This window comes from Elephas maximus, chromosome 26 (genome assembly GCF_024166365.1).
Source record: "Elephas maximus indicus isolate mEleMax1 chromosome 26, mEleMax1 primary haplotype, whole genome shotgun sequence".
In the NCBI taxonomy this organism is placed as follows: domain Eukaryota; kingdom Metazoa; phylum Chordata; class Mammalia; order Proboscidea; family Elephantidae; genus Elephas; species Elephas maximus.
The window spans coordinates 15442316-15469799 of record NC_064844.1 but is presented as its reverse complement, the minus strand read 5'-3'; the positions used below and the strand labels follow the sequence as shown (position 1 = coordinate 15469799).

General features: G+C 43.3%; 1 protein-coding gene across 8 annotated transcripts in view; it reads left to right on the top strand.

The window, feature by feature from the left end:
• Positions 1–27484, top strand: part of SOCS5 (suppressor of cytokine signaling 5) — a 106327-nt gene that overhangs the window by 36774 nt on the left and 42069 nt on the right. The window contains exons 1-2 of one of the 8 annotated variants that reach the window (XR_007515512.1): positions 2598–2694; positions 6247–6645. The exons of 2 other annotated variants lie outside the window; for them this stretch is intronic. The gene's annotated coding sequence lies outside the window, so the exon portion shown is untranslated. Of the gene's footprint in view, positions 1–2595; positions 2695–6246; positions 6646–8179; positions 8358–8501; positions 8692–8940; positions 8965–27484 lie in introns of those variants that run through there. 5 more of the 8 variants (XM_049870236.1, XM_049870233.1, XM_049870232.1 and 2 more) reach the window with 5 other exon arrangements.

The following is a 27484-nucleotide window of genomic DNA, read 5'->3' as shown; positions in this document are numbered from 1 at the left end:
CTGCTGACCCTGGTGGCGTAGCGGTTAACTGCTACAGCTGCTATCAAGAGGTTGGCAGTTCGAATCCACCAGGTGCTCCTTGGAAACTCTATGGGGTAGTTCTACTCCGTCCTATACGGTCGCTATGACTTGGAATCGACTTGACAGCAATGGGTTTGGCCCTCAACATTGTTCTATGTCATTTGCAGTACTTTTGACTATACAGATTAAAATCTTTACTTGTTGGTTTGTGCTTATAATGTAAGTCCTATGTAATGTAAATTCTGTGAGGGTTCTTATTCATCTCAGCATGCCCAGTGCCTAGAACAGGGCTGGGAACACAGTGGGTTGAAAAAATATTTGTTGAGTAAGAGGAAAGAATGAATCGTGGGGGTGAACTCATTTATCTTAGGCATTTAAAATTAATCATGGGATAGAATATTTTTTTCCACTTCTTAGAGACTTGTTATGTAACTAGTTATGAAGGCAATAAACAATTACAAAAAGAAATGAGGATATTGTGACTGGCCTTGAAGAAACATTGCAGAAAGTAAGCTAAGAGAGTTGAGAGAATATAATTCTACAAAAAAAGAAAAAGGTAATTTGTGTCATAAGCCTATCTAGCCAATAGGCAGGCCCAGGCACTGTTAGGTGGGAGGGAGGTAAAGATGACCAGACATTGATTTTGCACTCCAGGAGTTCAAAATCTACCAGGAGATACAGCTACACAATCATAATAATATCTCATATCTGTACAGTGCAAGAGGAGCCCTGGTGTCACAGTGGTTAAGCACTTGGCTGCTAACCGAAAGATCAGCAGTTGGAATCCACCAGCCCGCTCTGCACGAGAAAGATGTGGCAGTCTGCTTCCAGGAAGGTTTACAGCCTTGAAACCCTATAGGGCAGTTCTACCCTGTCCTATAGGGTGGTTGTGAGTCAGAATTGACTCTATGGCAATGGGTTTGTTTTTTTACGTTGACATTTATAGTTACTTTATTCGATCACCACAACAGTCCCATGAGATAGGGTATTACTGTAATTGTTATCATTAGTGGCACAGTGGTTAAGAGCTCAGCTGCTAACCAAATGGTCGGCAGTTTGAATATACCAGCCAATGCTTGGAAACCCTACGGAGCAGTTCTACTCTGTCCTACAGAATCCCTATGACTGGAAACTGACAGCAATGGGTTTGTTTTTGCTTTTGTTTTTTTGTATAGATTAAATAACTGAGGCTCAGGGAGGCTATGTGATTTGCCTTGGATGGCACAGCAAGTAAGGGATGAGCATTTTAACTTAAATTCAGATTTTCTGTTTCAGCTCTCCTGTTCTCCATTATTGCCATGTCTTTTTAGCAGGATAAATATATGTGCAACGTGCTATTGGAGGTTAGGTGTCACAGAGAGAAAGTCTTTTTTCATCTGGAGAACTCCAGAAGATTTTACCTAGGAAATGTCCTATAGACCAGACTGTGAAAGATGCGTAGGGATTTTCAGGTGTGGGGGGAAGACACACTTTCGACAGTGCTAGGACATGGATGAAAGGCGCGGAAACGTGAAAATCCATAGCATGCTCTGCTTGCCGGAAGCAGAGGAGCCTGGAGCCTGGAAGGGTAGGTTAATCCATACTGTGTAAGATTTTTAGAGCCATTTTGTATGCAGGTGGGCAGCTCCTGAAAGCAGGGGGCTGAAATGGTCAGGTCTGAATTCTCAAAAGAAAATTAGTGTGGCAGATGGTTCGAAGCATGGAGAAAGAAAGTAGGAGCTTATTGCAATCATGCCAGCGAGGCAAGTGTCTAAATGAGGATAGTGGAAATGGAAAGACCCAATTAACAATTGTTTGTGAGGTAGAATCACCTGCTGACTTTGGAAGGTAGAAGAGAGGGAAGGAGTAAAGTGTTTTTTTTTGTTTTTTTAATACGGTCATATATGACTTGGTAGCTGATGATTACAAACAGAACAGCTCAAACCTGTTGCCGTGGAGTCAATTCTGACTCATAATAACAGAGCAGAACTGCCTCATAGGGTTTCCAAGGAACGGCTGGTGGATTCGAACTGCTGACCTTTTGGTTAGCAACTGTAGCTTTTAACCACTGTGCCAACAGGGCTCCATGGGATGACTACCACAACCAAATTGGAGAATACAGAAAAAGTAGTTTGGGAAAAGAGTGGGAGGTTGGAGATGAGGGTTTTCTCAGAGGTAAAATGAAGCATTTCCCTTTGGTCATGTGTGGTTTGAAGTGTCTGTCTGTGACGTTCAGGTAGACACATCAATCAGGCATGGGTCTCGACTTCAAGAGATAGGTTGAAGCTGGTGATCATCAGAATACAAGTTAATATTAAATTCCCATTGCAAAGGGGCACAAGGGAACTTTTCGGGATGATGGGCGTGATCTATTTCATGATAATAGTAGTGGTTATAAGGAAATACATACCTCAAAACAGATTAAATAGTACACTTCAAATGGATGCATTTTATTGTATCCTTTTAGTTATACCTCAATAAAGTTGACTTAAATTTTTAAAAATACCTTTGAAAACCTACTAAAATTACTAGAAGTGAACTGCCTTGTCCAATATACCAACCAACTAACCCATTGCTGTTGATTCCAACTCACAGCGACCCTATAGGACAGAGTCGAACTGCTCCACAGGATTTCCAAGGCTGTAAATCTTTACAGAAGCAGACTGCCACATCTTTCTCCCATGGAGCAGGCTGGTAGGTTCAAATCACTGACCCATTTGGTTGTCAGGTGAGCACTTTAACCACTGTACTACCAGGGCTCCTTTGTACAACACAGAAAACCCAAAAACCAAACCCATTGTCATCAAGCTGATTCCGACTCATAGCAACCTTATAGGACAGAGTATAACTGCCTTATAGGGTTTCCAAGGAGCAGCTGGTGGATTCGAACTGCCAGCCTTTTGGTTAGCAGCCAAGCTCTTAACCACTGTGCCACCAGGGCTCCACGACATAGAAAGTGGTAAATAAATTGTTTAAAAATTGTTAATGAACTTTTTTTTTTTAGAGAATGGAAATTGTTTGGCACACATCAGTTAAAAACAAGTGATTGGCAGTGGGAAAAGGTGCCGTGGTTTCAGCTTGTTTCAGAAGCCAACGTTAGACGTGCCAGTATGTTAGTTATTTAAGAGTTGTCCGCCATTCAAAGACTTACTCACTCCCCAACCTACCCACCTCCCTTTCCAACCTGCCGTTGTATCACATGGGTTGAATCCCCCATTTGGAGTTAGCTCAGACAATAAAGGTACTTGAAGAATATGATATGACTCATTGCTGGACAAGAAATCTTTCCTTATTGATTGATCTTAGGCTTATGGCCAATTTGGACTTCCGTTTGGCACCATTCCCTCAGCATCAGTTCTGAATTGTCCTTTCAGTGCTCAGCTTAAAATTTACTTGGTACAAGAATCCATTTCTAATTTGCTAGGAAGAGGTGAATGAAGTCTGATACCTGTGTTCTGCCACCAGGGTGGACATATTCCCCATTAGCATACAATAACTGAATTTGTATGTTTATGCTGGAATCTCATTTCTGTCATTCATTAAGTATGACCTTGAAGAAAATGGAGATAATAAGACTCACCTTGCAGGGCCATGAGGATTAAGTCAGAAAAAAAAAAAAAAAAGTCAAATAGCAATGTGAAAATGCCAAGTATGGCTCAAGAAATGGCAGAATTCTTGTCAACTCTGACTATGCTGAGTTATGTAGTCTATACTGGAAGTTTCTTGACAGAAAAATTATTTTTTTTGTGTGCTCCGTACTCCCACTCTAACTAATATAAGGCCATCCATCCTTAGAAGACACTGTGAAATAATGTGCAGGAAGCTGGCAGGTCGAGGATAGATTTGAGAAAGATTTATGCAGTAAGTACATAGATGAGAAAAGAACATTCTGGGAAAACGGGAAAGAAGGGGTGGTGGTAAAGGCCTTTCTTTACACTTCCTCTTTCCACACATTTAAAAATTTATCTTGTCAAAAAGAAGGGACATAAGGTCTCCTGCTGAGAGCAGGGTGGTGAAAATGATGTGCCAATACACCTGGTATTGATTCACGCCAGCTGGGAGAGGAGCTTGGCTTCTCAGTGTTTTACCACTGTGGTTTCCTGGGCTGGGCAGCTGGGTGCCTAATAATGATAAAAACCATAATAATACTTCATAATTACGTACTGTCCTTTGCCAGAACTTGGATTTAATTACAATGACTATGACGGAACTGGCAACATCTTCCTCCCTGTTGGGGTGCGATACTCGAGGGCCTGGAAATACAAAAATGAAGTGGCAACTGCAACCTTCTGCGGGGCCGGTCCTGGCAACTCCTCTGAGTTCTCTGGGTTTGAAGCTCACCATCAGAAACAAAGTGTACTTTTACATTGCCCACATGTACCTGGCACTGTCAAGTAAAGTAGTATTTACGAAGCAACTACAGCCACACGAGGGGCAGAGGAGCATGGTGTCCCAGGCCTGCAAGGGACCAAAATGGGTGATCTCCTTCGTAACTCTGACTCCTGCCTTGAGGCATCGCGGCCACTAACTCAAATGGGGGAGTTCAGTGACTTTCCCATTCTGACCTGGGCTAGAGATGTTGTTGTGGTTGCCTGTTTCAGATGTCAGAGGATTTACCGGTTCATCTGACAATCATTTTCTGAGCACTTACTCTCTGATTCAAGGCACTGTGTGTATAAGATATGACCCCTGCCCTCAAAGTAGCTTATAGTCTAGTTGGGGGGTTTGTATTTAGGCAGCTGTTATATGAAGCAGATTGCCACATGTTTCTTCCATGGAGCGCCTGGTGGGTTTGAACCTCCAACCTTTTGATCAGCAGCCAAGTGCTGTAACCAATGCACTATCAAGGTTCCTTTATATGAAGAGAGAGAAAGATCCTGGAAGATGAAAGGGAATGAAATCAAGATTCCAGGTGAGAGGATCAGGACCGTCTCCTCTTCAAGAACAAGAAGAAAAGATGTGAAGGAAGAGACTGATGTGAAGAGCTGGGCAACTTCGAGAGGTTCTTATAGGCTTCCCTATTTTGTTGTGTTCATAGCACCCCCTGAATTGTCTTGTTTATTTACTGTTTGTTTCACTTCATTCAGTAACCTCGTCCATTTTGTTCACTCCTATATCCTCAGCATCTCAAATAATGCCTGGCACATAATAAGTATTCAGCAAACACTAGTCGAATGAATAAATGACTGGGGTGAGGCGGCAGCAGTGGAGATGGCGAGGAAAGGGTATTTAGTAAATATAATTAATATGCAAGATTCAGTTAGGGGGGTAGAGGTGTGTTACAGCAGTGGGGGAGCGGCATGGTGGGTTAATCCTAGGTTCTAAGTTTCTGGCTTGGGTATGTGAGTGGATGTTGGTGTTACCAAAGGCGATAAAGGACATAGGAGAAGGAGGAGGCTCTGTGGACCTCTGAGAGTATATGGAAGGAGCCCTGGTGGCACAGTGGTTAAGCGCTCGGCTGCTAACCAAAAGGTCGGCAGCTTGGACTCACCAGCAGCTCTTTGGGAGAAAAATGTGGCAGTCTGCTTCCATAAAGATTAACTGCCTTGGAAAGCCTACGGAGCAGTTCTACTCTGTCCCGTAGGGCCACTATGAGTCAAAAGCGGTATGACAGAGCAATGAGTTTTTTGGTTTTGAGGATAAACGAATTCTGATTTGGATCTGTCATATTGAGGTTCAGGAGAGATGTCCAACACAGTGGCGTCACTAGGGTTGGTGTCACCCAGTGTGGTAACTCATGGTGTCACTCCCCCCCATTCTAGTTACCACAATACTGTAGCTAAAACACCAGAAAACTGACAAAATCAGCTACTATAAGAACACCAGCAGCAACAAAAACGAAAGTCAGTGCCTGTAGCCTGTGCAGATGAAGCCACGTGATTTGAAACATCATCTTAATTGGGTAATAATGACAGCTCTGACAGGAGGACATTAGAAGGTTCAAAAAGTAGCCTAGCATAGAGTTTTAGCCTTGTAGGTATATTGATATATTCAAGCTGGGCTTAACGAAAAAAAAATTTTTTCTTTTGTATTATAACTACAGAGATTTTTTTAAAAATAATTTTGTGCTTTAAGTGAAAGTTTACAAATCAAGTCAGTCTCTCACACAAAAACCCATATACGCCTTGCTACATGCCCCCAATTACTCTCCCCCTAATGAGACAGCCTGCTCTTTCCCTCCACTCTGTCTTTTCTTGTCCATTTTGCCAGCTTCTAACCCCCTCCTCCCTCTCATCTCCCCTCCAGGCAGGAGATGCCAACATAGTCTCAAGTGTCCACCTGATCCAAGAAGCTCGCTCCTCACCAGCATCCCTCTCCAACCCACTGTCCAGTCCAATCCATGTCTGAAGAGTTGGCTTCAGGAATGATTCCTGTCCTGGGGCAACACAAGGTCTGGGGGCCATGACCACCAGGGTTTTTCTAGTCTCAGTCAGACCATTAAGTCTGGTCTTCTGAGAATTTGGGGTCTGCATCCCACTGCTCTCCTGCTCCCTCAGGGGTTCTCTGTTGTGTTCCCTGTAAGGGCAGTTATCGGTTGTAGCCGGGCACCATCTAGTTCTTCTGGTCTCAGGATGATGTAGTTGCTGGTTCACGTGGCCCTTTCTCTTGGGCTCGTAATCACCTTGTGTCCTTGGTGTTCTTCATTCTCCTTTGATCCAGGTGGGTTGAGACCAATTGATGCATCTTGGATGGCTGCTTGCTAGCGTTTAAGACCCCAGGTGCCACTCTTCAAAGTGGGATGCAGAATGTTTTCTTAATAGATTTTATTATGCCAATTGACTTAGATGTCCCCTGAATCCATGGTCCCCAGACCCCAACTACAGGGATATTTTTACTAAAAATAATAAATGTCTGTTGAAACACTGCACCAAAATTTTATAGACAGTCATTTTGGTGTCTCCTCCTCTGACAGCATCACCCGGTGTGGTCCATACCCCTCCCTCACACTCACCCCTAGTGATGCCACTGGTCCAACAGGCAGTTACATACGCAGGGATGGACCTTGTTAAATGTACACCTAAGTTAAAGCTATCAAAATGGGGTACATCCCCTAGTGTGAAGAATAACTATATGTTTACTGAGAAGAGGACTGAGGATCAGACCCTGGGAAACCTCAATACGGGTCAACAGAAAGTAGGTTCAGGAAAGTTAACTGAAGAGAAAGATGATCAGAGAGTTCATGGTGTCAGGGAAATCACGGTGGTGGAGGGGTAAGGGAGGAGACAACCCTTGGAGAAGGCCATCATGCTCAGAATTGATTGCAGTTAAGATCAAGGAATAGGACTCAAATGTGACCCATGAACTTGGCCAAAGGGAGGTCACTGGTAGCCTTAAGGGCCACACTTTCAGTGGACTATGGGGAGAACTATTTAGCCGGTACTTGAAGTATCAATTGAAGTAAGGAGAACTAGACAGGGTCTCTTAAGAGTCGGAATCGGCTCTGCGGTAATAGGTTTGGTTTGGGTTTAGACAGGGTCTCAGGCAAGCTTTTGTTGTTGTCGTTGTATGTTTAGAGGCGTTCAAACACGATCATGGGTATGTCTAACACATAGAAAGTGGCCCTTAAGTTTGTGAATGACGACAATCTTTCTAAAGGGCCTGACGGGAAGAGTCCCGCAGGGGTCACAATCCCTCCACCACGCTTCTCTTTTCTACCCTTTCAGCCACTTCTAGGGCGAGGGCTCTTCCACGTAGGGTGCGGGCAAAAAGAGGGATACAGGGCACCCTACCCATCCGATGGGTTAGTTACTCTTGTGACAGCTGTGCGTGGGGATGGGAATGCTTGACTTCAATGTGGTGCTGAGCTCCTGGTGGATCTTGGAATTTGGTAACTGGGTGGCTCCCTGCTGGGGGAGCTGGGGAGACTCATTCACATTTTCCTACTCGGCATTCTCGCCCGCTATTTAACGTTTTCCCCTCCTTTTCCATGACAGGGTTGAAAGCAAGGACAACGCTTTCTCTCCTCTCCCACCTCAGGTTGACCTCCCACCCGCAAGCCCACCGAGGGCCCCCTTCCCCGGCCACGTGACCCTCCTCGGCCCGCGTGACTCCCGCCGCTGACCCCTCCCCTCGGCTCCGCAGCCCGCTTTCCTCTCCGCCTCCCCGCCCCACGTGACCGCCTCTCTCCCACCTGACTGGCTCCTCCCTTTCCCCCCGGCCGGACCCGGCTCCCGGCGCAACTGCCCGACTCCAAAATGGCAGCCGCGTTCGGCGAGCACCCGAGCGGCCGGACCTCCCTGACTCCCGGGCCGCCCCCCTCTCGCTCCCCACCCCCCTCCTCCGGCCCTCACCTACACGCCTCCGGATTGGCCGCTAGGAATCCCGCCCCTCCAGAGCCCCGCCTGCTATTGGCCACGGTAGGCTGCCCTTCAGAGAGGCGTGCTCCCTCCCGCCCCCCGCCCCGGGAGGTGTTTTCCATTCCGGTGGGGGTTGGGGGGAGGGGGGAGGGGAGAAGGGTGAAGAGGGGGAGGCGGCGGCGCGAGGGGCGGGGGCCTGGCGGGGGCATCCGGCGGCGCTGGGGTCCCCGGGCTCCGTGCGGAGGAGGCGAGAGTGCGCTGGCTCGGCAGCCGGAGGGGCCGGGACGGGGTCGGCGGGCGGCGGGCGGGCTCGCCCTCTCGGTGACTGCGCCGTCCGGGCCCATCCTGCCTGGCCGCAGGTGCCCTGGGTGAGGCCGCCCCGCGCGCGCCGACGGTGAGTGTCCCTGCCGCTCGCGCCTGCTCCGGCGCCCCCTTCGCGGCCCCGCGCCGCCCGGAGCGGCCGACTTTCTGGCCCCCGGGAGTCCACGCCCGGCGCGGTCCGCCTCCGGCCGGCGCCTCCACACCCCGGGGGAGGCAGCGCCGGCTCCCGGGCCGGGATGGGCCGGTCGGGCAGAGGACGGCGGGCCGGGGGCGGCGAGCCCGGGCCGCGAGCCCCGCGCCCACCGCGCCCACCGCGCCGCGCCTAGTGGGACCCTGCGCTTAGTAGGTTCTCGGTGTCTTCCTGTCGAGCGGCTTTCTGGCTGGAGGGACGGGGGACACCTAAGGGGAAAGGGGTCGCCCCGGGGTAGTGGGAGGGCGGTAGTGATCGGGGTCGCGGTGGGTCGAGGGGAAACGGCCGGAGTCCTCGTGGGCAGTAACGAGAGCTGCAGGGAAGGGGACGCCGCGCAAGTTCTTCGGGGCTCCATCTGGGGGTCCTCAAGGTCGAGGAGAAGAACGCTGGGGAATGAGGGAGGGAACTGGGGAGCATGAATGGGGGAGGCGCCTGGAGCACCTACGAGGGTTTAACCTGAAGCCAAAAAGGATGCGGAGGCGGGCGCAGGGAAGACCCCCCTGCAAGTATTTGGGGTCCTAAGTAGCTGAAGGGAAGTGGCTTTCTGGAGAGGGAGTTGCATTTAAAAAGGGATGCTAAAAAGCAGTTTAAGTACACGTCTTGTACTGAACTTTTAAAAAGGGCTGGGGATCGGAGTCATGAGGTGATTTTTGACATTTCCTTTTGCAGTTCCGACAGAGAGGTGGCTCGCTGCTGGACCCTTTCAGTTACTCTTTCTAAATGTGTGTGTGTGTTTGATGGTATTTTACCAATGATTAGTTTTGCTGGAAATTCTCATTACTATACCTTGAAATCCTTGTAGCAGCCTCTCCATCTGTAGTGGTGGCTTACTTCCCAATTTAACGTTTAGACTGGACTGGACTGTTCAGTTTTCATTCTAGGAGATTAATAAGTAATTCACATGCTTTCTTTCCCTTGTGTCTTTACAAGGTCATGCAGAATTGAAGTGTAAATCCCATGGAAATTTTAAAATATTTTTCAGGTTCAAGTTTTGAACTCGGAAGGAGGTATTCGTAAGCCAGCAGCTCTTGAAAGCAGTACTAAAATCAGATTGAATTGCCTGACAGTTGAGAATCTTAATGTCAGACACTTCGTTTTAATAATCTAGCATTTACATAATACTCTTTTGAGAATGGATTGGGAACCTAGAGAAAGCACACCAGGATTACTGGCAGTCCACAGAGGTTCTTCATTTCACTCATAAGAGTAAGCTAAGAATTGCACAGCTAGCCTTTAGTCCTCTTAATATTTTTTAATCACGTACGTGGTATCTTACTAATTCTTTATAAGTCTTCACGGTTTACAAAATGAAAGCTTGTTTTATTAGGGAATGTGTCTTAGAAAAATTTGTGTATCTTATTTTTCTCTGTAATTCAGCAATCAGAAAACATTTCTGCAAAAAGGAGTTAATATTTTCAGTTGGCACCTTTTTAGTTCTTGAATAACTAATGGATAATTATATCTTTTCTCCCTGTTGTCCTTGAATTTTACTATTCGTCCTTAGGGAAAACGTACTGGCACACAAAACAGCAGCCTAAAATATTGAAACCTAACACCTTTTAACATTATGATAGCCTTTGCATTATTCACCTTGAGAACCATCTATAGCAAACTGGTGATCAGGAAGTCTTCCCTCCATCACCTTTGTTTAGCTTTGGGCTGTTTTCTCCTTTGGCAGAACTAAGGAAATATACACTTAATGGCTGTGTAGTAGTGGTGAGAACCAGGGCTTCCAGCGGGTTCCTCCTGGTTTAGTCATGGCCAAGGAAGCAAAACCAGAACAGACCTGAATTTTTAGAATTTGGGTGAACCAGAACGATGACCAGAATGGGAAAAATTACAGCTCACAGCCCTGCTAGAAACCTAATCTCCTTAGAAAACAAGGGCAGGGTAGCATAGCAACCAGATCTCTTGCCCATCTGATTAAATTTTGAGCAGAGTTAGAAACAGCAGTGCCCCGCTCAAAGATGGCGACCAGCTGTGCCACTTTGAATGTGTGTCGCTCTCCACAGTCCTACCAGTAACCCAATCTCGTGCATCAGGCTCCAGAAGGGGCTCATTGCACCTCTTATGAGTCTTCCATTCCAGGGCTTTTCCCATTCTGTATCACCCAAATTGTAAAAATTTGGTTCTGTTCCGGTTTTGCTTCCTCAGCCATGACTGAACCAGTTCGTAGCCTTGGTAATAACTAAACAGAATTAGAATGGGAAGCTAGGAAAAAAGATGTATATGTATGAGTCACTTTTCTTTTAAAGCTGAAAGGGTAGAGAATGAGATGATTCTTTTTAAGATCAGGAAACGAAGGCCAAGAGCAGTTGAAGGGACTAAATTACTAGTTAGTGGCAGAGCCAGGATTGATGTGCAGGTCTCTGGACTTTAGTCCAGAGTTTTTTCCACTTTATCACATACACACTGTTTATTTCTAATGCATTTTGGTGCCAACTATAAATGGGTTTTGGATTACTAGTGATATTGTTCCCCTCCAAAGATGGGGGAGTTTGAGTTGAGTTACTGTTTTACATGAAATGATGCAAAGCTGGGTGAGCTTTTATTGGAAGGTTTAAAACAGTATGCGGCATTGTTAGTGGAAGTGCTGCTATTTCCTTCTCATTGGAATAAAGAGACAAACTATCATCTAGATTAAAATACGAATTCTGTTTTATTACTTTTTAGTTAATTGCTTAAAAGATTCAGAATTTAAAGAGGCTCATGTTTTTGAAGTAAATTTCATGAAAAATATTATTTTTAGAAAATTTGAGGGTTTTATATTGATAAAATGGATTTTAGTAGGTTTAAAAAAGCAGTAATAGAATTATATGGTAATTATGAAAATAATTCCTGTCATAGTTGTAATAAAAAAAAGACTGGATTTGTGTCTCAGCCACTTAATAATGTTATGATTTAACCACGGTGTACCTAGGTTTCCTCATCTGTAAAGTACCTACATTATAGGGTGGTTGTTAGTTGCAGTTGAGTTGACTCTGACTCACGGTGACCCCATATGTGCAGAGTAGCACTGCTTCAAAGGGTTTTCAAGACTGACTTTTCAGAAGCAGATTGCCAGGCCTGTCGTCTGAGGTGCCTCTGAGTGGGTTCGAACTGTCAGCCTTTCAGCTAGTAGTGGAGCGCTTAACCGTTTGCACCACCAGGGGCTTCCCTTATAAGGTAGGGGTGAGGATTAAACACATCTAGCACACAGTATGGGTGCAATAAATATTTGACATTATTCTCTGTGATCCCTTAAGTGTACGTAGGCACTCAGGACTGAGAGCAGTCACTTTTAGGCTACAAAAAATTCCTAGATGATGATGATCAAATAATAGTCTGTGTAAAGGACACGTTATACAAATGAAGCTTTCAGGATTTTTTTTCCCTCCTTTCTCTTCTTACATTGTACTTTAAATTAGGTCTGCATGTCAAGTTAGAGTGATTGTGTCAGTTTTTCTGGATGTCGTTTCGAGATCCATATTGTAGCTTCACTGTGCTAGAATCACATGGCTGTTAATTGGTTGTGTGGGTATTCTGGTGAAATGCAGCAAGTTCTAGAGGCCTGTGGACTAAGCTTAGGTGAGGAAATCAGGAATTTATAAGGTCTGAGAGCACAGCTGCTAAACAAAAAAAGATCGGCAGTTCAAATCTACCCCCCGCTCCTTGGAAACCCTATGGGGCAGTTAAACTCTGTCCTGTAGGGTCACTGTGAGTCAGAATCAACTCGACGGCAACAGTTTTTTTTTTTTGGCTTCTTTAAGACAGGAACGCTTGTGTCACAGTGATTAAAGCGCTCGGCCGCTAGCCAAAAGATTGGTGGTTCAAACCCACCAGCTGCTCCTTGGGAGAAAGATGTGGCAGTCTCCTTCCATGAAGATTTACAGCCTTGGAAGCCCTGTAGGATAGTTCTCCTGTATCCTGCAGGGTTGCTATGAGTCAGAATCACCGCTGTAGCAACATTTTTTTTTAATTAACTGCAACCCTTTCCTGCTAATGGAACCATGAGGAAATTACTGAACCTTGTTTTCTATTGAGTGAATATTTTGATGTCTTTGTTCATTAAACTGTTAGGTTTTAGTAAGTGATAAAGTTTACACAGCTCCAATTTTGTTACATATCCCACACCCTGCCATCAAGTGGATTCCAGCTCACAGCAATTCTATATTGTTACGTATCCCAGCCCAGTGCCGCGACCCTATAGGACAGAGTAGAACTGCCCCATAGAGTTTCCAAGGAGCGCCTGGCGGATAGTTCTCTTCAGTTCACTGTTAACCCAGGTCCAATTAGTGTCATGAACATGTGGTCTAGTAAATGTTCTCGATGGTGACAGTTTGAGTCATTAGCTATCTCAGAGTCTTTGTTAATGATGTATCCCCTAAGGGATTGTGGATTTCTTCTCTTGGTATTTGCTTCTGCTTCCTCAGGCACATCTACTGCTTTTATAGCTTTTTCTTCCCGGTTATAGCCCTCTTAAGTTTGATTCTCATGGACCTTTGTGATCCTTCTTTCTGGCATTGCTACCCCCTGCAACAACGTGTAACTACTCATCATCTGTTACTTTTATTTCTTGCTCTGATTGTATCCTGGAGTACACGGTAAGCGTTTGCTGTGTCTGTTGCTACTTTTTTACTAACATTAATTTTAATTATGTTAAAAATATATTACACTTAATATGTTTTAATTGCCCTTGTCTTCGTTAAAGTGAGCCCATTTTATAGATGAGGGATTCAAATCAGAAGCAAATTATAGCATAAAAGCATCCTTATTATGTCAGGAGTAGGTTCTTGCTTTTCTGTTTTAGATCTCTGGTAGACATTCATTCGGTGGTACTTCAAATGAGAAATGCATGGATCAACTCCTTACTCCAAATTGATGCTACCAGGGCTGAGAGAGTTACGTGGATCCATTAGAAATTTCCGGGGTTGTGTTTTTCTTTCGCTTATATAGAAATTTTTTTGTGGTGTTTTTACCGTTAATCATGTATATGTAGCAAAAAAAAAAAAAAAGCCATTTCAACATTCTTCACACGTACAATTCATTGATGTTGTGTTTATCATGTTGTGCAAAAACAAACAAACAAACAAACAAACTCGTTGCCATCGAGTAAATTCTGACCCATAGCGACCCTATAGGACAGAGTAGAACTGCCCCGTAGGGTTTCCAAGGAGTGGCTGGTGGATTTGAACTACCATCCTTTTGGTTAGCAGCCGTAGCTGTCAACTGCCATGCCAGGGCTCCTATCGTGTGCAACCATCACCATTATCCGTTTCCAGATTTTTCTGTCACGCTTGTCAGAGCTCAGTGTCACCTAAGCAGTGAGTCTCCATTTCCCCCTCCCTCCTGCCCACCCTGATAACCAATTGTCTATTCTAGATATTTCTAGATACTTTATATAAGTTGTTGTTAGGTGCCATCTAGTCAGTTCTGACTCACAGCAACCCTGTGTATAACAACAAAACACTGCCTGGTTCTGCGCCATCCTCACAATCGTTGTTACGCTGCAGCCCATTGTTGCAGCCGCCGTGTCGTGTCAGACCATCTCATGGGAGGTCTTCCTCTTCTTCACTGACCCTCCGCTTTACCAAGTGTGATATCCTTCTCCAGGAGCTGGTCCCTCCAGGTCTGTCAGTTTGTCGCGCAGTAGTGGCTTGCGTGATGCTGGGAGCTGGGCCACTGGTGTTTCAGGTGCCAGCGGGGTCACCCGTGGTAGAGTTCAGTGAAGCTTCCAGACTAAAACAGACTAGGAAGAAGGACCTGGCGGTCTCCTTCTGGAGCATTTATATACATGGAGTCATAAAATATTTGCCCTTTTGTGACTGACTTATTGCACTAAGCAGGATATTTTCAAGGTAATACAGAATTTTAATATTTGAAAGTGATCAACTCAATCTCCTTTTGATTAACAGTTATGATAAGGATTATAAAATTATCACAGTGTATTGGACATTTTTTGTATTTATGTGAAGACTCTAGGAATTTTGTGGAATCCAGACATGCAGACTCTTTCCTCAGGACTATTATATAATCTCCGTGACTGAAAATATTTAGTTAAATATGGTTTCAGAAGACATCAGAAATGCCATGTTAAAGTACAACTAGCCACTGCTTTTTTTTTTGAGCCATAGCTTTTTTCATGTATTTAAAAATGATTATGGCATTGTGGATTGCCTGTTACTCGTATTTAAAATTCATGGGAACGTGGACTGACTAGGTAGATGTAGGCTATCTAGTAGATGTTAGAGAACGACAGAGAGGAAATATGAATTACCTGCCTTGCCCCACTTGATGAATTCTTTATCTAATTTAGACAACTGTCTGCCTTTTAAGGGGGGAAAGAGCTTCCAAATCCGCTTAGAGCGGAAGTACAGTCTTGTGCAGCATAACATCTATTCAGGCAGTGTCCAACCACACATAGGTCAGTGGTCCCGTGAGGTTATAACAGAGTTCAGAAGTCCCAGCTGGTGAGCAGGACGTAGCAGACACAACCAGACACAGCGAATGCACCAGCTTCCCGCACACGTGTTCACCTCGTGTCTCTTGTGTACAAAGTGCACTACCGGATGCTGATGGTGTGGTACATGTATGACGTATGATAGATATGTTTTGGTAGTCAACAGGAAATGCCTGTGTTACTGGCTTATGTAGGTACTGTGCTTTCTATTATTATTTAATATGAATTTTCCTGACATACAAATAGAAAGTTTACTGTGTAACAGCGCATGCGTTGACTCTTGGGTAGCAGCATCCAGTCACGTGTATTGCGTGTCTGTTGAGTGTTGTAGTGGTATCTCTGTTTAATTTTCTTTTGAAAACATTACTGTGCAGTGCATCGTAGTTCCCAAATGCCACAAAACCAGTGCTAGTGAGAGCAGTAGCAAAAGGCAAAGGAGTATTGATTTGGAAATGAAACAAAAAGGTATCCCATATATCCCATATAGCTCTGCCAAATATGTGACATGATGTTTGCACAACACCCAAATCACGTAACGCCCTATTTCAGAGAATGCGTCACGGATGATGAGTGATGCAGGACTGTAATCTCGAAGGGTAGTTAGGCTGCACTGTTGACTCTTGTTAATTTTGGGTAAATTTACATCTGATTACTTTAACTGAAAAGTAATTGCCTGGTTTTATCCTGCCTCCAGGTGTAAAATCTCTAAGGAATGATTTGAGAGAGACCATCATGGCACTGTTACCAAATTCAGTATAAACCCAGTGCTGTTGAGTCGATTCCGACTCATAGCGACCCTATAGGACAGAGTAGAACTGCCCCATAGTTTCCAAGGAGCACCTGGTGGATTCGAACTGCCGACCCTTTGGTTAACAGCTGTAGCACTTAACCACTATGCCACCAGAGTTTCCCAAATTCAGTATAAAACCACTGCCGTCGAGTCGATTCCGACTCATAGCGACCCTACAGGACAGTATAGAACTGCCCCACAGAGTTTCCAAGGAGCACCTGGTGGATTCGAACTGCCGACCCTTTGGTTAACAGCTGTAGCACTTAACCACTATGCCACCAGAGTTTCCCAAATTCAGTATAAAACCACTGCCGTCGAGTTGATTCCGACTCATAGCGACCCTACAGGACAGTATAGAACTGCCCCACAGAGTTTCCAAGGAGCACCTGGTGGATTCGAACTGCCGACCCTTTGGTTAACAGCTGTAGCACTTAACCACTATGCCACCAGAGTTTCCCAAATTCAGTATAAAACCACTGCCGTCGAGTCGATTCCGACTCATAGCGACCCTACAGGACAGAGTAGAACTGCCCCACGGAGTTTCCAAGGAGCGCCTGGCGGATTCAAACTGCCGACCCTTTGGTTAGCAGCCGTAGCACTTAACCACTACGCCACCAGGGTTTCCTAAATTCAGTATAGCAAGAATATATTTACACAGGTTCTCTAATAGCCCATAGGCACTTGTATGCTAACACTAGTATTAAACTTATCTTTAATGAGATGTCAGCTAAAAGAGGAAACTAATGAAGGTAATGTTTTTTAAAAATTTGTGTTTTGAAATGGACTTATCTGCTCTCGGAATTGTCTTCAAATTATGACTTCCTTGTTTTATTTGAAGACTGTACTATAACAGGAATAACGTCCAGTCTTATTCTGAACAGAACTCTTGAGTTAGCAGATTCTTGAGTTTGAGATGATAGAAGCTTATTTAAATAACAGATAAAACGGGACAGTGAGAAACAGATTGGTGGAATGGGAAATGACACAATAACTGAACTCCCACAACCAAAACCCATTGGTATTATGTTGATTCCAACTCATAGCAAGCCTATGCGATAGACTGGAACTGCCCCATAGGGTTTCCAAGGCTGTAAATTTTTACAGAAGCAGACCGCCCCATCTTGCTCCAGTAGAGCGGCTGGTGGATTCAAACTGCAGACCTTTCACTTGGCAGCTGAGTGCTTTAGCCACTGCGCCACCAGGGCTCCTTAACTCTGGATCTGCGTATGTGGTAGGTAGTTGGAGAAGAATAGGATTGGAACTTGGATAGAGAAAAATGTTGAGAAAACCAGAATTCTAGGAGGTTAGCCCCAGCTTAGATCCCAAAAACCCTTGCCCTGTAGTCAGTTCTGACTCCAGGTCCTGCATGTTGGCACGTTTCACTTTTGTATTAGCACAACTGCAAATATATTCTAAATCTAAAGGATATGCTCACTCAACATGTAAATGCAATCTGTTGAGAGACATCCAGAAACTTGCTTAAGGGTTAAAATATGCGTGTAGCCAAAGGGGATTTAGTACATCTTAATTATTTAGTCTTCGACTGGCTATTAAGATGAGAGAGCAGTCCAGTCTCATTGCCTTTCAGATGATGAGAGCTGGGGCCAGTTTTATTTAACATTTTTATAACTGATTTAAAACACAAACTGGCAGTGAAAATCGCCAGATTTGTAGCTGACTATGTGCTGTTCCAGTTAGTTAAAAGCCAGTCCAACAAGGAGAAGCTTTGATGCGTTTCTGTGTGACAGTACAAGATAATGCATTGAGGAGGAGAAATTCTAAGTTATATTTATAGGACCTGAGTTGTGACCTAGAAAGGGGATCCAGTAGTCATGCCGGTGACTTCCCTGAAGGCATTACTGCAGTGGCTGCTGGGCCAGAAAGTCCAAGAAGGTTGGGGGTTGTTGGGAAGGGTTCTGAAAACAAAAAAGATATTGTACGTAAAAATAATTTTATAAGGGGTTACCAGAGTAAGTGATTTACAATCTTTTTTTGTTATTGTTATTTTTTACTTAATCCTCTTAACAATTGTGAAAGGTAAGTGGTGGTAACCAGTTCTACAAAGAGGAAATCTAACTGAGAGAGATCCAGTGACTTTCCCAATCAGCAAAGATGTTGCAGAGCTGGGACTTAGGCCCTGGTCTTGGCCCTGGTCTTTTCATAGCTAATCCTGAAAGTTTCCCAGGATATGAGGACACATTTCTTGAAACTTGCAATAGTTTAATTTAATTCAGGGTTTATGAAATGCTCTTTTTCTTGCTGTGATCTGCTTTGGATATCATTGCCACAAGAGATGGTGTCTAGGTACTTTGAGAGGATTTAAGGAATTCTTAAATTCTTGATTTTTAAGGAGCTCTAGGGATGTTTTGGTGTGCAGTTTACCCTTTCAGATCAGTAAATCAGCTCTGGCCACCCATAAAATTCTTATGTTTCCTTTATAAAGTGCTGGATTGTTAATCGTCATTGATGAAGATGATAATATTTGATAGAAAAGATGCTAGAGTAGGAGTCCAGAGACCTAGTTTCATCTAGTGGCATGTATGAAATAAACCAAAAGCAAACTCGTTGCCTTTGAGTTGATTCCGACTCATAGCGACCCTGTAGAACAGTATACCACTGCCTGCTAGGGTTTCCTGGGAGCAGCTGGTGGACTTGAACTGCCAACCTTTTGGTTAGCAACCAAATGCTTAACCACTGTGCCACTAGGGCTCCATGTGTGAAATAGTGGTGTGAAAAACATTGGGACAGCATTGAAATGGGTATGACATTCTTGGTCTGGGAGTAGAGGAAGACTTGGACATTGCTTGAGAGATAAGCCAGGGAAGAAGGGCCGTGGAATAGCAGAGGGAAGAGCCGTGTATTAAATGCGTCATTGAGCCTCTTTGAACGGGGCTTTCCTTAAAAATGAGATGAAATATGAAGAAGTATCAAGGGCAGCATCTGCTATATATAAACTGTTCAGTATGTGATAGTTGATTTTCAAATCTAAAAAATTAGGTCTTGAGGACCAAGTGAGTAAGTACATGTGAAAATGCTTTGTACGTTTTTAAGTGGTGTGCATCTAAGAGCAATAGAGGGCTAGGCTGTTCTTGGGCAGGACGGCAGGGGATGCAGTGAAGACCCACGTGACAGGAGGGGAAGAGAAGGTGGGAGAGGAGAGATGGCAGAAATGAAGAAGGGCGGAAGCGTCGGATGAGGAAATGGACAGATATGAAGAAAATTGAATTAAAGTTCTCTGTGTACCTGCCATCAAAATAGTCCTGTAACTGAAACATTTAAACATTAATTTACTGTAAGGAAGAAGCTCAGCAGGTAGTCAAAACATTTTATTCCCTTTTCCATTTAGCCTACGCTTGGTCATGTTAATAAGGCTCTGAAAATGGGCTAATTGAGAGTGGGCTCTATCGTCTGATTGTTTTTTCACTCATTACCTCTGTACATGTATAGTTAATGGCTTTAAATAGTATAAGGGTGCTCATAAAAAATAAAATAAGCTAGCCTGGTTACTGTTTATTCTAGATTATTACAAATGAAAGGGCATAGTGTGTTCAAGGAGAAGGGTGAAGTCTGATCTAAGTGACTGCGAAAGAGTGGTAAGAAATCAGATGGCGACCGAGGTAGAATGGATTTTTATTTTGTTTTATCGGTGGGTGGGTGACACAAACAGATTTTGTGTTTTAGAAAACTAATCACAGCAGTAATAAAGAGAATAATCTTGAAGAATAGTGATTGGAGACGTTTACTGTGTTCACCAAATAATTATCGAGCAAGTAATAGGTATGGCAGGATGAGGGAATGAGGCATTCTCTTTGGCCTCTCTAATAATCACAGTTAAGGCTCTGCCATAGTTCGGGGAGGAGGCTATGAATGTCTGAATTAAGGAAGTTACAGTGGGGATGGAAAAAAGAGTACTGATGTCAGAGATATTTAGGAGTTAAGTTATCCAGACTTGGGTTAGTGTTTGGAGGTGAGGGAAAGAGAGATGTTGAGAGCAAGTCTAAGGTTTCTGATGGCAGTAGAATACCGTGAAACCTGTGAGAGCCGGAACTTGATGGGACTGCCAGGTTTTCTGGGTCTTGCCAGTTTTCCACCTTCGACAGGGGTACAGTCTTACCACTTTTTTAGCACTCGTTTTAGTGGAAAATACTTGTGTTTTCCTTCTCTGACAGGTTTCCGCCTTATGCAGGTTCTGGCTTTCACACGTTTTGCTGTAATATGTGCAAGTTTGGGAGAGGGGAAATACTGAGTTTGCTTTTAGGTAAGTAGTTAGGATTTTCAGATAAGTAATGACGCATATAACCAAGGTGTAGTTGGAAATAGGCGTCTAGATCAGGAGAGTGGTCAGGGTTATAGATACAGATTTGGAAGACATATAGTTAGATGAGCAGTGACCATAATTTCTAAATAATAATGCATGCAGAACAAAAAGTGACTGCCAGTATTGACACTTAGTTCAGGAGTGTGGTCGTTTTTTAATATTCACCTGTTGTCCTCCTGTACCCAGCCCCCCCCCAGTACATAGCCCTGCAAAGAATACATTAAAATAATTGCTGCCAGAAATATATTAGTGTCCTTGAAACGTTGTGCCAATTGGTATCTGCCTTCGTAACTGAGTCTGCGTCCTGTCTATTCAGCCATCCAGACAACACGGAGAATTCTTAGGTAAATGCACTTCCTTATTCTTCACCTAGAGTTCCTTTTTGGAATGCCCATTTCCTTTCTTAGGCCAGTAAGGTAGTCTGAACAGATGCAGAAGTCTCAAGACTTTAAATCATGTCTGGAGCAGCCCTAAACAACCAGATCTTTGTGTCTCTTCCCCTCCGACTCCTCCAGCTCTGTAGGATTTATCAGAAACCACACCCACTGCTGTTGAGGTGATTCCAACTCATAGCAACCCTGTAGGACAGAGTAGAGCTGCCCCATAACATTTCCAAGGCTGTAATCTTTACAAAAGCAGACTGTACATCTTTCTCCCGCAGAGCCGCTGGTGGGTTCGAACCGCTGACTTTTCAGTTAGCAGCTGAGTGCTTTAACCACTGTGTCACCAGGGCTCCTTCTGTAGAGCCTAAGACCTGCCAAACAGAGTGCACTCTAAGAGGGCGAAGTGAGAAAACCTCAAGAGAAAGAACCATGAAGAGGACTGTAATATTTTCATTTCTACCCAAGAAGTTCTATAAGCCGGGGGATGGAGTTGGTGAGTCATTGAGATGAGATGCCCTAATTCAGTAAAATAAATATGTCTATTAAGAGCAAGATCTTCAAGTTCTGAGGGGGATTTGGGAAGAAACTGTTAGGTGGTTTAGCACTTAGTGGAAAAGATGAGTTTTGGGTTTGGTTTTAAAGGAGGTAGAAAGACAAGGCTGTGCAGAGAACCATGGTAATAACACTTTTAAGAGGTGAGGGAAACAGTACCAAGGAAGTAGAAATTTAAAGAAGAAAAAGCAAAGGAACTGGCAAACAGGATTCCTTATCTAAAATGCATAGTTTGAGTTGGGATTAATGAGAAATTAGGGTAGTTAGATGATAGAAGACTAAGATTTGAAATTGGAACACCTGGAAGCACATAAGGAGAAAATTGAACTTTAACCGAGTATTGTGACTGACTTAAGTAGCATTTACTATAGATGACAACTCTTACAGTTAATGAGGTGTATAGCACTGATTACTCAGTTTATATACTATCTAAGTCTCTTTTTTAATTTTCTTTATATGTACTTCTGTAGCAGTGGTTCTCAAACTTTCCTGGGCATAAGAATTATATTGGACTTAGCCCCCTCGGCTGTCACTTGGTCGTACTGTGGTGGCTTGCACGTTGCTCTGTTGCTGGAAACTATGCCACTGATATTTCAAATACTAGCAGGGTCATCCATGGTGGGCATGTTTCAGCAGAGCTTCCAGACTAAGAAGAAGGACCTGGTGGTCTAAAATTGGCCAGTGAAAACTTTAAGAATAGCAGCGGAACATTGTCTGATACAGTGCCGGAAGATGAGCCCCCCAGGTTGGAAGGCACTCATGGTATGACTGGGGAAGAGCTGCCAACTAAAAGTGCAGTCGACTTTTATGCCATGAATGAAGGAAAGCTTTCAGGACCTTCATTTGCTGATATGGCCTGACTCAAAATGAGAAGAAACAGCTGCAAACAACCGTTAATAATCAGAATGTGGAATGTACAAAGCATGAATCTAGGAAAATTGGAAGTTGTCAAAAATGAAATGGAACACATATACATTGATATCCTAAGCATTAGTAAGTTGCAGTAGACTGGTATTGGCCATTTTGAATCAGACAGTCATGTGATCTACTATGGCGGGAATGACAAACTGAAGAGGAATGGCGTTGCAGTCATTTTCAGAAAGAACATTTCAAGATATATCCTCAAGTACAGTGCTGTCAGTGATAGGCTAATATCCATATGCCTACAGGAACACCAGTTAATATGACTATTATTCAAATTTACATGTCAACCATTAAAGTCAAAGGTGAAGAAATTGAAGATTTTTACCAACTTCTGCAGTCTGAAACTGATTAAACTTGCAGTCAAGATGCATTGATAATTACTGGTGATTGGAATGCAAGAGATGGAAACAAAGAAGGATGAGTAGTGGGAAAATATGTGCTTAGTGATAGAAATAGTGCTGGATATCACATGATAGAATTTTGCAAGACCAATGACTTATTCATTGCAAATACTTATTTCTACAACATAAACAGTGACTATATACATGGACCTCACCAGATGGAATACACAGGCATCAGATGGAGAAGCTCAATATCATCAGTCAGAATAAGACCAGGGGCTGACTGCGGAAGAGACCATCAATTGCTCATGTGCAGATTCAAGGTGAAGCTGAAGAAAATTAAAACAAGTCCATGAGTGCCAAAGTACAACACCTTGAGTATATCCCACCTGAACTTAAAGACCATTTCAAGAACAGATTTGACATACTCAACACTAATGACCAGATGACTTACGGGATGACATCAAGGACTTAATACATGAAGAAAGTAAGACATCATTAAAAAAAAAAAAAAAGAAAGAAAAGACCAAAATGGATGTTAGAAGAGATTCTGTAGAGTAGCTAAAACGAATGGAAGAAATGATGAAGTGAAAGCTGAACAACAGATTTCAAAGGGTGGATCAAGAAGACAAAGTAAAATGTTATAAGAAATGTGCATGTAAACGGCATCCAGATTGGCAAGGAAGAAGTATTTCTCTTTGCAGATGACATGATTTTATACACAGAAAACCCTAAGGAATCCTCAAGAAAACTACTGAAACTAACAGAAGAGCTCAGCAGAGTATAGGGATACAAGATAAACATAAAAAATCAGTTGGATTCCTCTATAACAAAAAGAACATCGAAGAGGAAATCACCAAAACAATACCATTTACAGTAGCCCCCAAGAAGATAAAATACTTAGGAATTAAATCTTACCAGAGATGCAAAAGACTTATACAAAGAAAACTACAAAACACTTCTGCAAGAAACCAAAAGAGACCTACATAAGTGGAAAAACATACCTTGCTCATGGATAGGAAGACTGAACATTGTAAATGTGTGTTCTACCAAAAGTGATCTATAAATTTAATGCAATTCCAATCCAAATTCCAACGACATTTTTTTTTTTTTAATTTTTATTAAGCTTCAAGTGAACATTTACCATTCCAGTCTGTCACATGTAGGTTTACATACATCTTACTCCCTTCTCCCACTTGCTCTCCCCCTATTGAGTCAGCCCTTACAGTCTCTCGTTTCGTGCCAATTTTGCCATCTTCCCTCTCTCTTTATCTTCCCATCCCCCCTCCAGTCAAGTGTTGCCAACACATTCTCCCGTGTCAACGACATTTTTTAATGAGATGGAAAAACAAACCACCAACTTCATATGGAAGGGAAAGAGGCCCTGGATAAATAAAACATTATTGAAAGAGAAGAACAAAGTCAGAGGCCTCACTCTACCTGATTTTAGAACCTATTATACCACCACAGTAGTCAAAACAACCTGGTACTGGTACAACAACAGATACATAGATCAATGGAACAGATTTGAGAATCCAGACATAAATCCATCCACATATGAGCAGCTGATATATGACAGAGGCCCCAAATCAGTTAAATGGGGAAAAGAGTCTTTTTAACAAATGGTGCTGGCATAACTGGATATGCATCTGCAAAAAACTGAAACAAGACTCATACCTCACACCATGCACGAAAATGAACTCAAAATGAATCAAAGACCTAAATATAAAATCTAAAATGATAAAGATCGTGGAAGAAAAAATAGGGATAATGTTTGGAGCTCTAATACATGGTATAAACAGTATATGAGACATTACTAACAATGCAGAAGAAAACCTAGATAACTGGGAGCTCCTAAAAATCAAACACCTATGCTCATCCAAAGACTTCACCAAAAGAGTGAAAAGATTACCTGCAGACTGGGAAAAAGTTTTTAGCTATGACGTTTCTGAACAGCACCTGATCTCTGAAATCTACATGATACTGCAAAAACTCAACTACAAAAAGACAAATAACCCAACTAAAAAATGGGCAGAAGATATGAACAGACACTTCACTAAAAAAGACATTCAGACAGCTAACAGATACATAAGGAAATGCTCACAATCATTAGCCATTAGAGAAATGCAAATCAAAACTACAATGAGGTTCCATCTCACTCCAGCAAGGCTGGCATTAATCCAAAAAACACAAAATAATAAATGTTGGAGAATTTGTGGAGAGACTGGAACACTTACACACTGCTGGTGGGAATGTCAAATGGTACAACCACTTTGGAAATCGATTTGGCGCTTCCTTAAAGAGCTAGAAATAGAACCACTATAGGATCCAGCAATCCCACTCCTTGGAATATATCCTAGAGAAATAAGAGCCTTTACATGAACAGAGATATGCACACCCATGTTCATTGCAGCACTGTTCACAATAGCAAAAAGATGGAAGCAACCAAGGTGCCCATCAATAGATGAATAGATAAATCATGGTATGTTCACACAATGGAATACTACACATCGATAAAGAACAGTGATGAATCTGTGAAACATTTCATAACGTGGAGGAATCTAGAAGGCATTATGCTGAGTGAAATGAGTCAGTTGCAAAAGGACAAATATTGTATAAGACCACTATTATAAGAACTGGAGAAATAGTTTAAACAGAGAAGAAAATATTCTTTGATGGTTATGGGGGGGGAGGAAGGGGAGGGGGTTTTCACTAATTAGATAGTAGATAAGAACTACTTTAGGTGAATGGAAAGACAACACACAATACAGGCTAGGTCAGCACAACTGGACTAAACCAAAAGCAAAGAAGTTTCCTGAATAAACTGAATGCTTCGAAGGCCAGTGTATCAGGGGCAGGGGTTTGGGGGCCATGGTTTCAGGCAACATCTAAGTCAGTTGGCATAATGACATCTATTAAGAAAATATTCTGCATCTCACTTTGAAGAGTGGCGTCTGGGGTCTTAAATGCTAAGCAAGTGGCCACCTAAGATGCATCAATTGCTCTCAACCCCCCTGGAGCAAAGGAGAAAGAACAGCAAGGACACAAGGTAATTACGAGCCCAAGAGACAGAAAGGGCCACATAAACCAGAGACTGCATCGGCCTGAGACCAGAGGAACTAGATGGTGCCCGGCTACAACCGATGAAGGCCCTGACAGGGAACACAGCAGAGAACCCCTGAGGGAGCAGGATAGCAGTGGAATGCAGACCCCAAATTCTCATAAAAGGACCAGACTTAATGGTCTGACTGAGACTGGAAGGATCCCGGTGGTCATGGCCCCCAGACCTTGTGTTAAACTAGGACAAGGAACCATTCCCAAAGCCAGCTCTTCAGACAGGGATTGGACTGGATAATGGGATAGAAAAAGATGCTGGTGAAGAATGAGCTTCTTAGATCAAGTAGACACTTGAGACTATGTTGGCATCTCCTACCTGGAGGGGAGAGGAGAGGGAAGAGGGGCTTAGAAGCTGGTGGAATGGACATGAAAAGAGAGAGTGGAGGGAAGGAGTGGGCTGTCTCATTAGGGAGGAGAGCAATTAGGAGTATATAGCAAGGTAAATTTTTATATGAGAGACTGACTTGATTTGTAAACTTTCACTTAAAGCACAATAAAAATTTAAAAAAATGTGCAAAGACGTAGAGTTAGAAAACTAAAAGGGAAGAACGTGTTCAGCATTTGTCAAGCTGAAAAAACTAAAGAAAAAATTCAAGCCTCGAGTTACAATGTTGAAGGCTTTTATGAGCAAGAAATTAGATGATGCAGGAAGCATCAAAAGAAGGTGGAATACACAGAGTTACTGTACCAAAAGGAATTGGTGAATGTTCAGCCATTTTAGGAGGCAGCATGTGATCAAGATCTGGTGGTATTGAAGGAGGAAGTCCGAGCTGCACTGAAGGCATTGGCGAAAAACAAGGCTCAAGGAATTGATGGAATACCAAATGAGATGTTTCAGGGAATGGATCTAACACTGGAAACGCTCACTTGTCTGTGCCAAGATATTTGGAAGACAGCTACCTGGCCAACTGACCGGGAGAAATCCATGTACATGCCCATTCCAAAGAAAGGAGATCCAACAGAATGCGGAAATTATCAAACAATATCACTGATACTGCATGCAAGTAAAAATAACTCAAATCCTGAAGATAATTCAAAAGTGGTGGCAGCAGTACATCAACAGGGAACTGCCAGAAATGCAAGCCCGATTCCGAAGAGGATGTGGAACAAGGGATACAATTGCTGGTGTCAGATGGATCTTGGTTGAAAGAAGAGAATACTAGAAAGATGTGTACCTGTGTTTTATTGACTGTGCAAAGGCATTTGAATGTGTGGATCAAAACAAATCATGAGTAACGTTGGGAAGAATGGGAATTCCAGAACCCTTAATTGTGCTTGTGAGGAGCCTGTATGTACATAGACCAAGAGGCAGTCGTTTGGACAGAACAAGGGGATACTGCGTGGTTTAAAGTCAGGAGAGGCATGTGTCAGAGTCATATCCTTTTACCTTTTACTTACTCCATCTGTATACTGAGCAAGTAATCCAAGAAGATGGACTATATGAAGAAGGGTGGGGCATCAGGATTGGAAGAAGGCTCATTAGCAGCCTGTGATATGCACATGACACAACTTTGTGCTTGCTGAAAGAGAAGAGAACTCGAAGCACTTACTGATTAGGATCAAAGACTACAGCCTTCAGCGTGGATTACACCTCAACATAAAACAAAAATGCTCACAACTGGACTAGCAAGCAACGCCATGATAAATGGAGAAAAGATTAAAGTTGTCATTATCCTTGGATCCACAGTCAACACCCATGGAAGTAGCAGTCAAGAAATCAAACTGACATATTGCCTTGGGCAAGTCTGCTGCGAAAGAACTTTATAAAATATTGAAAAGCAAAGGTGAGGGCTAAGGTGTGCGTGACCCAAG